The sequence below is a fragment of the Fistularia commersonii genome, chromosome 12 (genome assembly GCF_037954325.1).
Source record: "Fistularia commersonii isolate RoL2024-O1a breed Wild chromosome 12, RoL_Fcom_v1.0, whole genome shotgun sequence".
In the NCBI taxonomy this organism is placed as follows: Eukaryota; Metazoa; Chordata; class Actinopteri; order Syngnathiformes; family Fistulariidae; genus Fistularia; species Fistularia commersonii.
In genome coordinates this window covers 5,486,598-5,500,179 of record NC_141295.1, presented here as the reverse complement: position 1 = coordinate 5,500,179, position 13,582 = coordinate 5,486,598, and the positions used below count along the sequence as shown (strand labels likewise).

Below are 13,582 nucleotides of genomic sequence, written 5' to 3'. Positions count from 1 at the left end.
GGCAGGAGCCACAAAAACGGACAAAATATCAACCTGTGTTATTTTATTTTCCTTTTGTTTTTGTTTTTTTTGGGGGGTACATTTCCTGTCAGTGGTTAGAACCTCCTCCCGCCTCTCCCGTTCCTTACTGACAACTAACTAAATAACTAACTGGTTACCAGTCCATCACACAAGTGATAGTAAAGTGTCCCCACAAACTGAGAGGAGAATTCGTCTTATCTCGAGTCAACGTTCATCATCGACCTATGAACTCCTCAGAGAAAAACAGCAAGAAAAGGAAGAAGCAGCTTCATTCAACTGGATGTGTGTTCGTACAAGTAGAGTTCACACAGGAAACAGGGGTCACACACACAATTAAACAAACTTAAATGTAAATAAAAATGGCAGTAAATCCCTCACCTGTGTATATTAAGATATTTCCTCCCCGTTTATGAATCGAACCCCGGTTTTCTGCGAAAGTGTAGATACTGTTCACTGGACTAATGACAAGATGGACACAGGTGTGCGATCGTGTGACCCGGCCCAGCCAATCAGCGAGCAGCTGCTCGTCTCCTCGTTCCAGATGCGGGTGAGTCCAGCCAATCGCCTGGCGCCATCTAGTGGCGAGACTTTGAGATGACACCTGATTGGCTCCGAGGTGCTCCAGACGGCAGACAACGGCTTTGCCCGTCGGAACAGGCAAGAACAAGAAAAATAGATTGTAAAGAAGAAACATCATTAAATCCGTAAACTGTCATTATTGTCGTTTGTGGTTCCACCGTCAACTCACTATTGTCATTTAGCCTCACACATGTTTGGTTATTTTTTGATAAACACATTAACATTTTAAAATGTATTTTATTTTGTTCGTGAGCGAGATGTGACGTATTTCCGGTGAACCCTCGACGTCACATCCGCAGCCAGGAGTCCGAGAGTGTGTGGCGTCCACCTTTGTGCCGCAGTGCCGCTGTATCTGCTTTTGTTGGATGTTTGTTCTCTGATACAAAATACTTGAGTTAAAATTCGTGAATAAAGAAGAGACATTCTTGAAATAAAGAGCGTTTCCTCCGCGTCGGGGAATTGAACTCCGGCCTTCCGCGTGACAGGCGGAGATACTGTCCACTATACTAACGAAGAGTTGTGATTGAAAGTTGTAAATAAGTGAGAAGATCCAACTGTGTGTGAGATATCTGTAAATATAATGTTTGACAGCAATGGAAAAAGTGGATTTACGACTTCAGTCTCTCTTCATATATTGATGGTTTCATGAATGGTGGGTGATCTAATTGAAACTTTGCCTTTTAAAGCCCCCAAAAGAAAAATCCATGTTTCCATTGCGTTTCAAAGTGGTGTGTGTTACTTTAACTGCTATTGTGTAAGGCAATCGGCATATCCACATTGCTTTATTATCATTTTTATTTTTCTTTTGTGTGGTGTATACAAGTTTCCGTAGTGTAGTGGTTATCACGTTCGCCTCACACGCGAAAGGTCCTCGGTTTGAAACCGGGCGGAAACATGTAGCGTTTAAATCCCGGTCTGGAGTACCTTACCGTGTTTTCTCCAGCGCGCTCATAATACATACCCGAGAAGGGTTTTTGTGTTGCCTCCTAGAAGTCTATTCATTCAAAGTACCTTCTATGATATCTGCCATACCTTTTTCAGGTGCCAGTAGTGTAAAATGTATTCTGTCTTGCAACAGCTAACCTTCATTCCTGTCCTTTCCAGAGCATACCTCCCCCTGTCGATTGTCCTCCACCGGTTCCCTGCTGTCTCTACAGATCACCATGTCATCTGCAAGCATCATTCCTGTGTAACCTCATCTCTACGCCTGTCCATCACTGCAAACAGGAAGGGGCTCAGAGCGGATTTCTGATGTCGCCCCACCTCCACCTCGATCTTCTCTGTTACCCCTACAACACACCTTACCGCTGTCTCACAGCAAGCATACATGTCCTGCACCAGTCTAAAATACTTTAAAATACTTCTGTCACTCTGGACTTCCTCATACAGTACCATAGTTCCTCTCTCGGCACCCGGTCAGATGCTTTTTCTAGGTCCACAAAGGCACAGTGCAGCTTCCTCTGACCTTCTCGACCAACATTTTGAAATTAAATACTGCATTTGTAGAACTCTTTCTAGGCATGAAACCACAGTTCTGCTCACAAAGGCTGACCATCCTCTCACAACTTAATATCATATCTCTGGTATGAACAAGTCAGGCAGTGCAATAGTAGGAATTCAAAGCCTGGCATGTAAAGTTGGACAAATATGATGGCCGCTAGACTACAGAAAGTAAGTAGGGAACAGCAAGACAGGAAGAAGCAGCTTCATTCAAATGGATGTGTGTTCGTACCAACAGCGGTCACACAGCAAAGAAGAAACTGAGTCACACACACACAATTGTTAGCATGACTCTTCCTATTGAAGCCCGCAGTATCCGCTCGCTTAGGTGGCTGGTATATGGCTTTATTTTTAATACTGTTGTGCCTGCTAGCTTTACTCTTTAGCATGCAGGTTCCCGTCAACCCTGTTGTGTCCCCTACCTTTGTTAGGATGTAGTTCGTTAGCATGCAGCCTTCTGTTTAGCCCGCTATTATCAGCTAGGTTAGGGCGTTCAAGTGTAGCATCTGTGTCCACGAGCTTAGCTCATTAGCGTGTCACTTCACCGTGAATTCACTTCAATCAATTTAGCCTCAGACATGAACATCTCGCCTAAGAGCCTTGTTTGTTTGATTAAAGATTGGATAAACACATTAAATTTTGTTCCTGTATTTTATTTTTGTTAGTGATCGAGATATGATGTATTTCTGATGAGGTCCTGACGTCACATCCGCAGCTGGTTGTGCGTCAGTGTGTGGATATTTTGTTCTCTGGTACAAAGAAGCAAATATACATGAGTTAAAATGTGTGGAAAATGACAACTCTGGGACATCTCTGGGTAAAAGAGATGCCTTCTCCCAGCCTTCCGTGTGACAGGCAACAGTGGCCTACTTACATTAATGAATAAACCCTTTAAGAGACTGAAGCAGATGTGAATCTTTGAGTGCCGTTGACACACAGCCAGCTGGAAAGGACAGGGATCAATTGAGGAACAAAACGCCGAAAATCCGCTTTCTCTGTTGAAAGAAGAGGACCTTAACCTATCTTTTTCCAACTTGAAATTTGATGACTTTTCCTAAAGGGACCCCATCATTAGAAAAAGTGATACTTTTTTTTTGTTTATGTTTCCATGTGGGCTGTACACCACTAGGGTACAAAGATTGTCTTATGGGTCATTTTTGACCCGTGAATTATAAAAGCATTTAAACACCAGAAAAAGTTCAAAGGCCACACACAAACGCTCTCTAATACACATATACACACACACACCTATAGACACACACACACACGCATCAAAGAAACTTATTGGATTGATGGATGAATTGAACTTGCATTTGACCTGCACTGCACTCTTGATCTGCAGCTCACCTCTCACATCACACAAGCTCCCAGACAACACCAAAACAATCTCAGACATGATGAAAACTAATTCATTATAGAGGATATAAAGGTACCCTGAATCAACGGAGCCCTAGTTGGCTCCTTACTGAAGCCATGAGTAGACGTTTCACCGTCCAACACGTCCTGGATGAGATCATTTCAGGAGCTCAGGAGGAACAAGAGGATGAAGATGTATTTGAAGAGGAAGATGGGGAGGAATACAACCCAGAGGATGATGATGCATCTTCAGATGAAGAAGAAATCCTTCAAGCTGACAGAGAGACATTTTTGCCAAAGAACAGCAACATTGCATGGTCCTCATCAACCAGGGAAGAACAGCAGCACCAAACATCATCAGGATGACTCCAGGGCCGACAAGGTATTCAGCCGCCCATGTCCAGGACATCTTATCCACCTTTCTCCTGTTCATCACACCAGCCATCGAAAAAATCATCCCGGAGAATACAAATTTGGAGGGCTTTCGGAAATATGGAGAAAACTGGAAAAATACGGATGAGATTGACCTGCGTGGCTACAAAGGGCTTTTGATATTAGCAGGTGTATATAGGTCTCGTGGCGAGGCAACAAATAGTCTCTGGGATGCAGAGAGTGGAAGGGCAGTTTTGAAAAGGAAAGAAAAGGAAGACGACCACGGTTGGCGCCGTTCGGAAGAATCGGCCCGAACTCCCCCCCGCACTCCTCGCAACAAGAGGGAGAGCGGTCTTCTCATCGAGGTTTGCCTTCACGCCCGCCACCGCTCTTGTTTCTTATCCTCCAAAAAGGAACAAGAAGGTGGTCCCGCTTAGCGCACCGCACAAGACAGCTGAAATCAGTGACGGCGAGGACGGGAAGCCAGCCATCATTCTGGACTATAACTGCAATAAAGGAGGCGTGGACGACCTCGACGAGGTTACCGGAACCTACGGTTGCAGAAGGATGACTGCACGCTGGCCCCTGGTCACGCCTTTGTGATATGGCAGGAGATCAACCCGACCTGGATGTCAGGGAAGAGAAATAAGAGAAGGATGTTCCTTGAGCAGTTGGGGAAGGCTCTTGTCACCCCGTGCATTGAGAGAAGGGAGCGCCTGCCCCGCACAGAAGCCTCCGCGGCCATTGTGGAAGCCGTTCAGGCGGCCGAAACCTGCCCCGATCCACCCGAGGCTACGGCCGGGTCGGTCAAAAGAAAAAGGTGCCACTTCTGCCCCTGGAAGAAAGACTGCAAGACAAAAGCTGTGTGCTGCACATGTGAGAAATACATCTGCAAAAAACATTCTCACCTTCACACATTCTGTCCTACATGTGCTAAATAGAGTTGATGTTGAAAATAGTTCACAAAGTCAAGCAACATTTTGTTGTTTTCTTGTGTTATGAGAGAAGTGCTTTTTTTATAATTCACTTCCTAAAAAATATAAAAGAATAAACTGTTGACAAAAATGTTCCAGATTGTTGACTGTTTTTTTTCTTCCCTTTCTATATAATTCATTCAGAGATAATGACTTCAAATTTATATAATAGCAATAATAAACCATAACGGTGTAAAAAAAACTGTTATGACAGTTGGTTTTTGGTTAAAAAAAAAAAAAAGGTGGAATCATGTTTACTGGTGATCCTCTTTTTTAATGTGTAACAATAAATTTGTCTCTGCATTCTGTCTCTCATAGTTGAATTGTACCGATGATGAAAATGACAGGCCTCGCTCATCTTTTTCAGAGGGTTTTCTTGAGACTGTTTCTCAGCCGGTGTGAGATCGCACATTTTTATCTTGTTCAATTCTCCTCAAAGGAGTTTACATTGGAAAGAGGAAGGAAGTTGAATTAAATGCAGCGTTGCCACCACCCCACCCTCAAACACACACTGAAGACACTTCTTTCTCACAGGTTCTTCCAGGCTAATATGAGACTGGTGTCTCTGGGTCATCTGCCGGAGCGGCGATGAGTCCGACCGAAGCGCTGAGTGGACTCGTGGTCCTGCTCCTGTCCCTCCAAGGTACCGAACTTCTCATTTCTATTTCGTGAAGCATCACATGGCGACTGACGGAAATCGCGACAGAGATGCACCTTTGTATCTGGATACCGTCCTGTTATTTCTACATTCGGTGTTTGTTTTTTGAGGAGATTTCAAGGATCGCCAAAGTGTAGAAAGTCGCCAGAGAACCGCCGAGAGTCCTCTCTCTTCAGATAACTCGGTGTTCCCGTCCCAGTTGGAGCCTGAGGTTCTGCCGCCGTCATTTCTGACCGAGCGTGCTCCTCGCCCATGCTCCTGAAGACACTTCTCGCGTCTTGAAGATCTTCCGTTCGGTCCAGTTCTAACAGACCTTTGAGAGTTTTTCGGCTTGAACATAGCGAACCATCTCGGCTCGGTCCGACCCAAAGCTCAATTTCCCCGTCTCGTGTCGGCACGTTTGAACCGAAGGGACTCAGTCAGGCGGCAGACGAGCGTCACGCAGCCTCACGCTGGATCAAAATGATCTTCCTGCGATAAAAATGCAAAGGTATTCATTGTTAAATTGTTAAAAGTTTTTCCTTCCTGTTTCCCCCCTTGATGTTGCAGTGTCTCCTTCCTACACTGAGTGGGAGGTGAAGTACAGATCCATGAGACTCTGCACACTGACAGGATTCAGTGCAGAGATAAGATGCATCTTCAACTACCCGTCATATTCAGACAGATTGCAAAAAAGATCGAATAAGTTGCACAGGACACTGTGGTTCACTGAGCAGAGAGACGGCCAACCAGTGGACCTGACAACAGAGCCTGAGTACGCAGGCCGGGTGAAGAATCGGTGTGGATACAAGTGGTGCACTCTGACAATCTCCAACCTGAGAGAGAGCGACGCTGCCACCTACACATTCAGAATCATCACTGACCTGGATAATTACACCGGATCCCCCGGGGTCACTCTGGAAGTCAAGAGTAAGACCCCAGCAGCAACGTTTCTCCGACTAGACGTTTCCATCACACACAAATTTCAAACAAAAAAAGAAAAAAATATTCCTTTTGTGTGTAGTTAGATTTGAATGAAATATCTTTCCTGTCTTTCGTCCCTCCAGGCCTCAGGATCGAAAAACACAGTAATTACATGACATGTGTCGACGACTGTCGAATGACGAGGGTTGCATATAGCTGGTTTAGAAATGGAGGGAAAATTGAAGAAGAAAGTTGTTATTATTATTTTTCCAAAGAAACTTCTGCAAACAGTGTGTCTTGTGCCATACAAGGATACGAGCGCCATCCCTCCCCTGCAGTGTGTGAGTCCCCTCTTTGTTAGCATCTCTCTTCTATTATTCTGATCTCTTTGTGACTCTGCTTGGAAATGTTCTCTCTCAGGTGTGAAGGGTTCTGTGTGCAACATGGTGACCTACACCCACAGAGACATCTGCGCCCCCAAGGGCTCGGCCGTGGACATCTCCTGCAGCTACACCAGTCCAGGGACAGTTTCGTCCACGTTCTGGTTCCGCACTGAAGGGAAGGATCGGAGGCCTCCCTCACAGCCTGAAGACATCAGGAGAAAGGAAAACTACACGGGACGTGTTGAGGTGGACGGTTCAGGGAACGGACGCTCCACACTGAGAATCAGCAACCTGAGCGAGAGCGATTCAGCAGAGTATCACTTCAGACTTGAGGGGACAGGCTTTCTATGGAAGAACGAGTTACCTGCGACAACGCTGACCGTTACAGGTGCTGAAGAACTTTCACCGCTTCCAGACTTTGGTTCACAGCAAAGGTCGAACTCAGATTTCAACTGTATTCTGAGAGGAACATCCTCTCCCTCATAACTCTTCTCCTTCTCTTCACCATCTTCAACATACCACACTGTCGTCTGCGTGGAGGCAAACATCCGGCCGAAGCCCATCGCTTTAGAAAGCATCGGCTGCTTCTTTACAATGACATTATTCCCCGCTCTCTCTTTGGTATCCAGCTCTGCAGGTTCAGGTCAGGAGGACAAACAGCTATAAGAACATGGTGGAAGTGGAGCTGTTGTGTCACAGCAGCTGCAGCTCAGTGGGTCGTTTTTCCTACATCTGGATGCTGAACGGAAGTGAGATCCCCTCCCAGAAGAAGGATCACCTGAAGGTCCATTTGAGTCCCACAGAGTTTGTCTCCTGTGCTTTGGAAGGACATCTTCAGCACCCATCTCCGCCGCTGTGTGAGTTTTCCTTCATTCTTATTGGAAAACCAAACAACCTGAAGAGTCCAGCCTGAAGCCGTCATCCTGCCGTCCACTTGCAGGGGAAAGTTAAACATGCTGACTTGTAACTGCATGTCTTTTGTTTCCACATCTTCACCCCCAGATGCTCTGGATGTCCCCCGGGTGTCGTTCAGTGCTGCTGACATCCTGGAGGGCAGCTCAGTGCCTCTGACCTGCCTTAGCGCTCTGGGGGAGACAGTGAAGTACCTCTGGTACAAGATTGGAAGGGAAAACACCACGGTGGGCACAGAAAGACAACTCCTCCTCAGTCCAGTTCGGAGCTCAGACTCCGGGAAGTATTACTGCACCGTTGAAAATGTGCTGGGGTCGAAGTCGTCTGAGGCCGTCCACATCGATGTGAAATGTGAGTCTAAGAGGTTATTTGACAAAACTACATCCATTAAAGTCTGTCCCTCGTAAACTTATAGCTGGGCTTGTTGCTGCTCAGGTCATGTGGGTAAACAGGCACGTCTTCAAACATCACCGCCCACATACTTCTCATGTCTGCTTTACGTTGGTCAGCAATTCGTCCCCCTGAGGGCAGTTCAGAGGTCCGTTTCAGACAATGACTAACATGGTGCTGGTGGAGGAGCTGGGGATGATGTACATTCTAAGAAAGAACAAGAAGAGGCAGAAGAGTTATCAGTGATCCGAAATGTCCTTTCGGTGTCTCTCCATTTCCCAGATTCAATGAAAGCGGTGGGATCAATCGCTGCACTTTTCTTTCGGGTCCTGGTTTTGCTCCTGGTCACCCTGTTTCTCAGGTAAGTGCCTCAAGGTTGACACCCAAAGACTTTCCCTTGAGTTTAACATGAGTACTCAAGATCTGGTCTTTCCTGCCTCCCAGTAAAAAGATGTTCGAGTGGAACCGGACGGGGAAGCAGAGGTGAGGAACCAGATCTTCCTCAAACCTCCTTGACCAGCAGACTGAAGCCCCTCCGTCTCCTCAGGAACACCAGTACCAGAACCCCTCGGCCGGAGCAGGAGCAACGGCAGCAGGGCCGGACGGTGACCTTGCACACTCCACTGTGACCTTCAAGGAAAGCCATGAAGAACCCGTCTACTCCAACGTCCTTCAAACCAAAGGCCTCGGCCTGAGCGGTGAGGATGAAGAGAAGAAAAGGGATGAGGATTAGGTGGAGTACAGTGTTATCAAATATCCAGGGTGAGTCCTGGAGATTCTCCCAGGACCCCCTCTGTTGCCGAGAGCCTGCTTTTCATTGGTGGTTGCTACGGTAACGCCGACAGCTTTTAGAACGCAGACCTTCCCCCTCATGTCGTAAGTGCGCCGCTGCTGTGCGATAAAGGCCAAAGTCTGTCGGGCCATGGAGGGTTTGTCACAACCAGGGACTTTGTCTAAAACTGTAAGATCTTTTACTTTGGACACTTCCATGAAGCTCTTGCAGGACATTGTTAATCCCCTGCATGAAACCTGCGAGCAGTAGGCGGGTCCTCCGAGCAGCGTCCGGGGAGCAGCCGTGGATTCGCTGCCTTGCTCACCGACTCTCCGGCAGGCCAGAAGAAGAACGGGAATCCACCCATTCAACTGCTTTCTTTGTTGCTCCTTCCTACAACCCATCCATCATCTACGCTTATCCTGCCCTCACCATTTTAAAATAAAGAGCATTTCAAACTCACTGAACAAGTGACTAATGTGTCACTTATTTCCTTCTTCAGCCCATCAATAAATTATTATTAACATCCATCCATCTTCCCTCGTTTAGCCGGAATCGGGTGGCAGGGGCAGCAGCCGGAGCAGTGAGGCCAAGACCTCCCTCTCCCCCGCCATATGGTCCAGCTCCTTTTGGGGACCCCAAGACGTTCCCAGGCCAGCCTGGAGACATGGTCTCTCCAGTGTGTCCTGGCTCTTCCCCAAGATGGACATGCCTGGAAAACCTCCCCTGCGAGGTGTCCAGGAGTCCCCGCATCTGACTCCTCTCCTCTACTTCGAGCTCCTCCCAGATGACCCAACTTCTCACCCCGTCTCTAAGGGAGAGTCTGGCCACCCTGCGGAGGAAAGTCCCTTCGTCCGCTTCTTTCATCTCGTTCTTTAGGTCACCACCCACAGCTCGTGACCATAGGTGAGGGTGGGAATGTAGATTGACCAGTAAATTGAGAGCTTCGCCTTTTGGCTCAGCTCCCTCTTCACCACAACAGACCGGTACAGAGTCCGCATTGTTACAGAAAGGTGTCCATATGTGATAACACTAGCTGTTGTTGTCCAATCATCTAGAAGCTCACCCTGACCACCCAGAGCCTTTCTCAACTCCTCCCTTTTCAGCTTCCACCACTTTGTCCTCTGCTCTGCCTTTGTCCTCTTCATCTTCCTTGTCACCAGAGTCATCCTACAAACCACCATCCTATGCTGCCTGCTTACACTCTCACCTACAACTACTCTGCAGTCACTGATCTCTTTCAGGTCACCTCGTCTGTACAAGATGTAGTCTACCTAAGTGCTCCTACCTCTGCTCTTATAAGTTACCCTAAGTTCCTGTCTTTTCTGGAAAAAAAGGGGTCACTACAGCCCTTGTGAACTCCGTTCTTCCACGTGACAACCAGAGATACTGTCCACTCTGCTGTCTGACAAGTCCAGCTGACCCTGATTCTCCATTCCCTTCTGAATTAAGAAATCAGATGTGGACAAGGCACCTGCAGGTTTCCGTAGTGTAGTGGTTATCACGTTCGCCTTACATAAGAAAGGTCCTCGGTTAAAAACCGGGCGGAAACATTTTAAGCTGTGGCCCGGAGAAGTTGGCATTTTTTGGTACCACTTTGGATCATCCGACCCTGTTTCCTCCACAAGTCAGAAGAAGAGGAGCACTCACCTGTAGATATTAGGACTTTTCCTCTCAGGCTTCCCAGTCCACTGGGCACAGGTGTGCGATCATGTGACCACATCCAGCCAATCAGCAAGCAGCTGCTCGTCTCCACATTCCAGGAGCAGGTGAGTCGAGTTTGCAGCAGGAAGGAGAACAAGGCGTTTCAGCCAATCTTCTGGCTTCATCTCCAGCTCTGGGGTGTTTTCTCCCCCTCTGCTGGACACCAGTGGAATTACAGCTCAGAGTTCATCCTGACTTCTGTGCTGGTCACTGATTGTCCACAACTAACACCATGGTCAGGCAGAAAGGTGTCCATATGTGCACTTGGAACCAAGACACCTGAGGCCACGGTTCTTCGATCGACCTTGTGGTCGTGTTGTCGGACTTGAGGCTGCACATCCTGGACACTCGGTGAAGGGTAGGGCGGAGCTGATGACACTAGCTGTTGTTGTCCAATCATCTCGGACAGGGTCGGGAACCTTTTTGACTGAGAGAGCCAAAAAAAACACATATTTTAAAATCTGATCCTAAGAGAGTCATATGTATATTTTAATACCGAAAACAGCTAAATGGAAGAAGACCAACAATGTATGTTTTAAAATAAGACTCTGTTAAAACATGTTGTTCAAAATAAATGAAAAGGTATTTATTAATAAGAAAAGTAGTTCTTACTATTAAAGCGACTTCTGGTGGTGCAGGGTTTTGCTAATGTCTTTGCAGTCTGGTTGATGGTGGTGAGGTTCAGCTTCATGCAGACGTTTAGGCTTCCGTCTTTTAAGCGTGACCGCAAGTTGGTTTTGATGTGTTTTAGGTGTGAGAACGACCGCTCGCATGCATATGTAGATCCAAACACGGTCAATACGGCAAGACTCACACGCTGCGGTGTTTTGTACGTGACGGGAAGCGCGTTCCAGGTTTTGACAATCAGCTGGTCTGCAGGTTGAAGTTTTTTCATGTCTGTCCATTTGTGTTTACTTGCCAGCTCTGCTTGCTCTCAGCGCAAGTCTTTCCAAATCATCATTATCAGCAGAAGTGCAAAGACTCAAAGTCAGTGTTTAAATACCAAAACATCACATTTATTCACAAAATACTTTCATGACAAGCAATGCAGAAGGAGGAATTAAAAACCGAGTGTGTAAAACTGGACCGCACAGTTTTGAACAGTGTTCATACAAATAGAGATCTCACAGACACTAACTAAACTAAACTAACTAAAATGTAAATAAACAGTGCAGGAAATCACTCACCTGTGGATATTAAGATGTTTACTAGATGTTTACTGTCCACTGGACTCAGGAGATGGACATATAGATGTGCGATCAGGTGACCAGATCCAGCCAATCAGCGAGCAGCTGCTCATCTCCTGATTCCTGACGCAGGTGAGTCTAGCCAATCATCTGGCGCCATCTAGTGGCGAGACTTTGCTACGACAGCTGATTGGCTCCGAGGTGCTCCAGATATATGGCTTTATTTCTACCAGTCTCGCTTTACTCTTTAGCTTGCAGCTTTCTAGCAACCCTGTTGTGTCCCTTAGCTTAGTGCGTTAGCATGAAACCTTCTGTTACAAGAGTTAAAATGAAATACACAAAAGGTAATAAATAAAAAAAATAAAAAAAAAAAAAAAAAAAAAAAAAAAAAAGAGTCTTTCCTCCCCGTCGGGGAATTGAACATTGTTTTTTTTCCGCATGACAGGTGAAGATACTGTCCAGTAAACTAACATAGAGACACATTGACAGACTGTAAAAATCTCAAAAGATAACTTTTAACGGTTTGTTCCTCACTGACCCTTGTCCCTTCTGTTAGAATATTCTGTTATAATACATTGTGTTTACACACATTCATTGTATTTACTTATTTTGATTGTAGTCCTTGTGTGACGTGAGGACGCTCACGTCAAGAGAGGGACTTGCAAAATCCCCTACGTCAAATGATAGAATCTCCAACCTCACATCATTATTTCACTATCAATTTCAAAGACTGTAAAATGTAACTGCGAGACCCCATCATGTAAGGTGAAGGAATGCGCTTCCCTGCTGTTCCAATGACACCCCGGGGATAATCGACTAGAGCCAGGGGTCGGAGGAAGTCATTATCAGGACTTCTTCCGAACCGCGACTTCGATCAAAGCACGGTTTTGCACAACCCAGGTGATCACAGTCCAAGAGAGCGTAAACCAGGGGTCGGAGGAAGTTTTGATAAACTTCCTCCGACCAACAGCTCTGATCGAAGCGCAGTTTTACGAGGCCCCGCAGCCCAGATGGCCGCACTCCTAGAGAGCATAAAACCGGGGGGGTCGGGGAAGCCATTGTCAGGACTTCCTCCGACCCTTTTGGCCAAAAGGTATAAAATGAGCCTGATCCTTTGGATCGGGGCCAGAACTTCTTCATCTACACATTCGACCGGACGCGTCTCAGCGGGTGTCTGGAGGAGCCGAACGATCCTCGCGGGGTGACATTCATTCTGGCCCGGGATATCTCCTAAGTGTATTTTCCTGACTTTGAATAAACCATTCTTGCTTGATTAGTTCCTGGCCGTTGTGATGTTTTTCCCTGAATGATAATCTGAACACACCGGGACAACAAAGTCCGGTCCCGTGGCAGGAGCCACAAAAACGGACAATACTTTCATGACAAGCAATGCAGGAGGAGGAATTAAAAACCTAGTGTGTAAAACTGGATCGCACAGTTTTGAACAGTGTTCATACAAATAGAGATCTCACAGACACTAACTAAACTAAACTAACTAAAATGTAAATAAACAGTGCAGGAAATCACTCACCTGTGGATATTAAGATGTTTACTAGATGTTTACTGTCCACTGGACTCAGGAGATGGACATATAGATGTGCAATCAGGTGACCAGATCCAGCCAATCAGCGAGCAGCTGCTCATCTCCTCATTCCAGGCGTAGGTGAGTCTAGCCAATCATCTGGCGCCATCTAGTGGCGAGACTTTGCTATGACAGCTGATTGGCTCCGAGGTGCTCCAGATATATGGCTTTATTTCTACCACAGTCGAGCTTCACTCTTTAGCTTGCAGCTTTCTAGCAACCCTGTTGTGTCCCTTAGCTTAGTGCGTTAGCATGAAACCTTCTGTTACAAGAGTTAAAATGAAATACA

General features: G+C 46.5%; 1 long non-coding RNA gene and 1 pseudogene across 1 annotated transcript in view; one reads left to right on the top strand and one right to left on the bottom strand.

The window, feature by feature from the left end:
- The window catches only part of LOC147228485 (uncharacterized), a 121,702-nt gene extending 110,815 nt beyond the window's left edge, over nt 1–10,887 (bottom strand). Inside the window, exon 1 of the long non-coding RNA XR_015106917.1 lies at nt 10,471–10,887. This is a non-coding gene — a long non-coding RNA (uncharacterized LOC147228485). The remainder of the gene's footprint in view (nt 1–10,470) is intronic.
- LOC147228486 (uncharacterized) lies at nt 491–4,849 on the top strand (annotated as a pseudogene).
- Nucleotides 10,888–13,582: the final 2,695 nt, after the last annotated feature.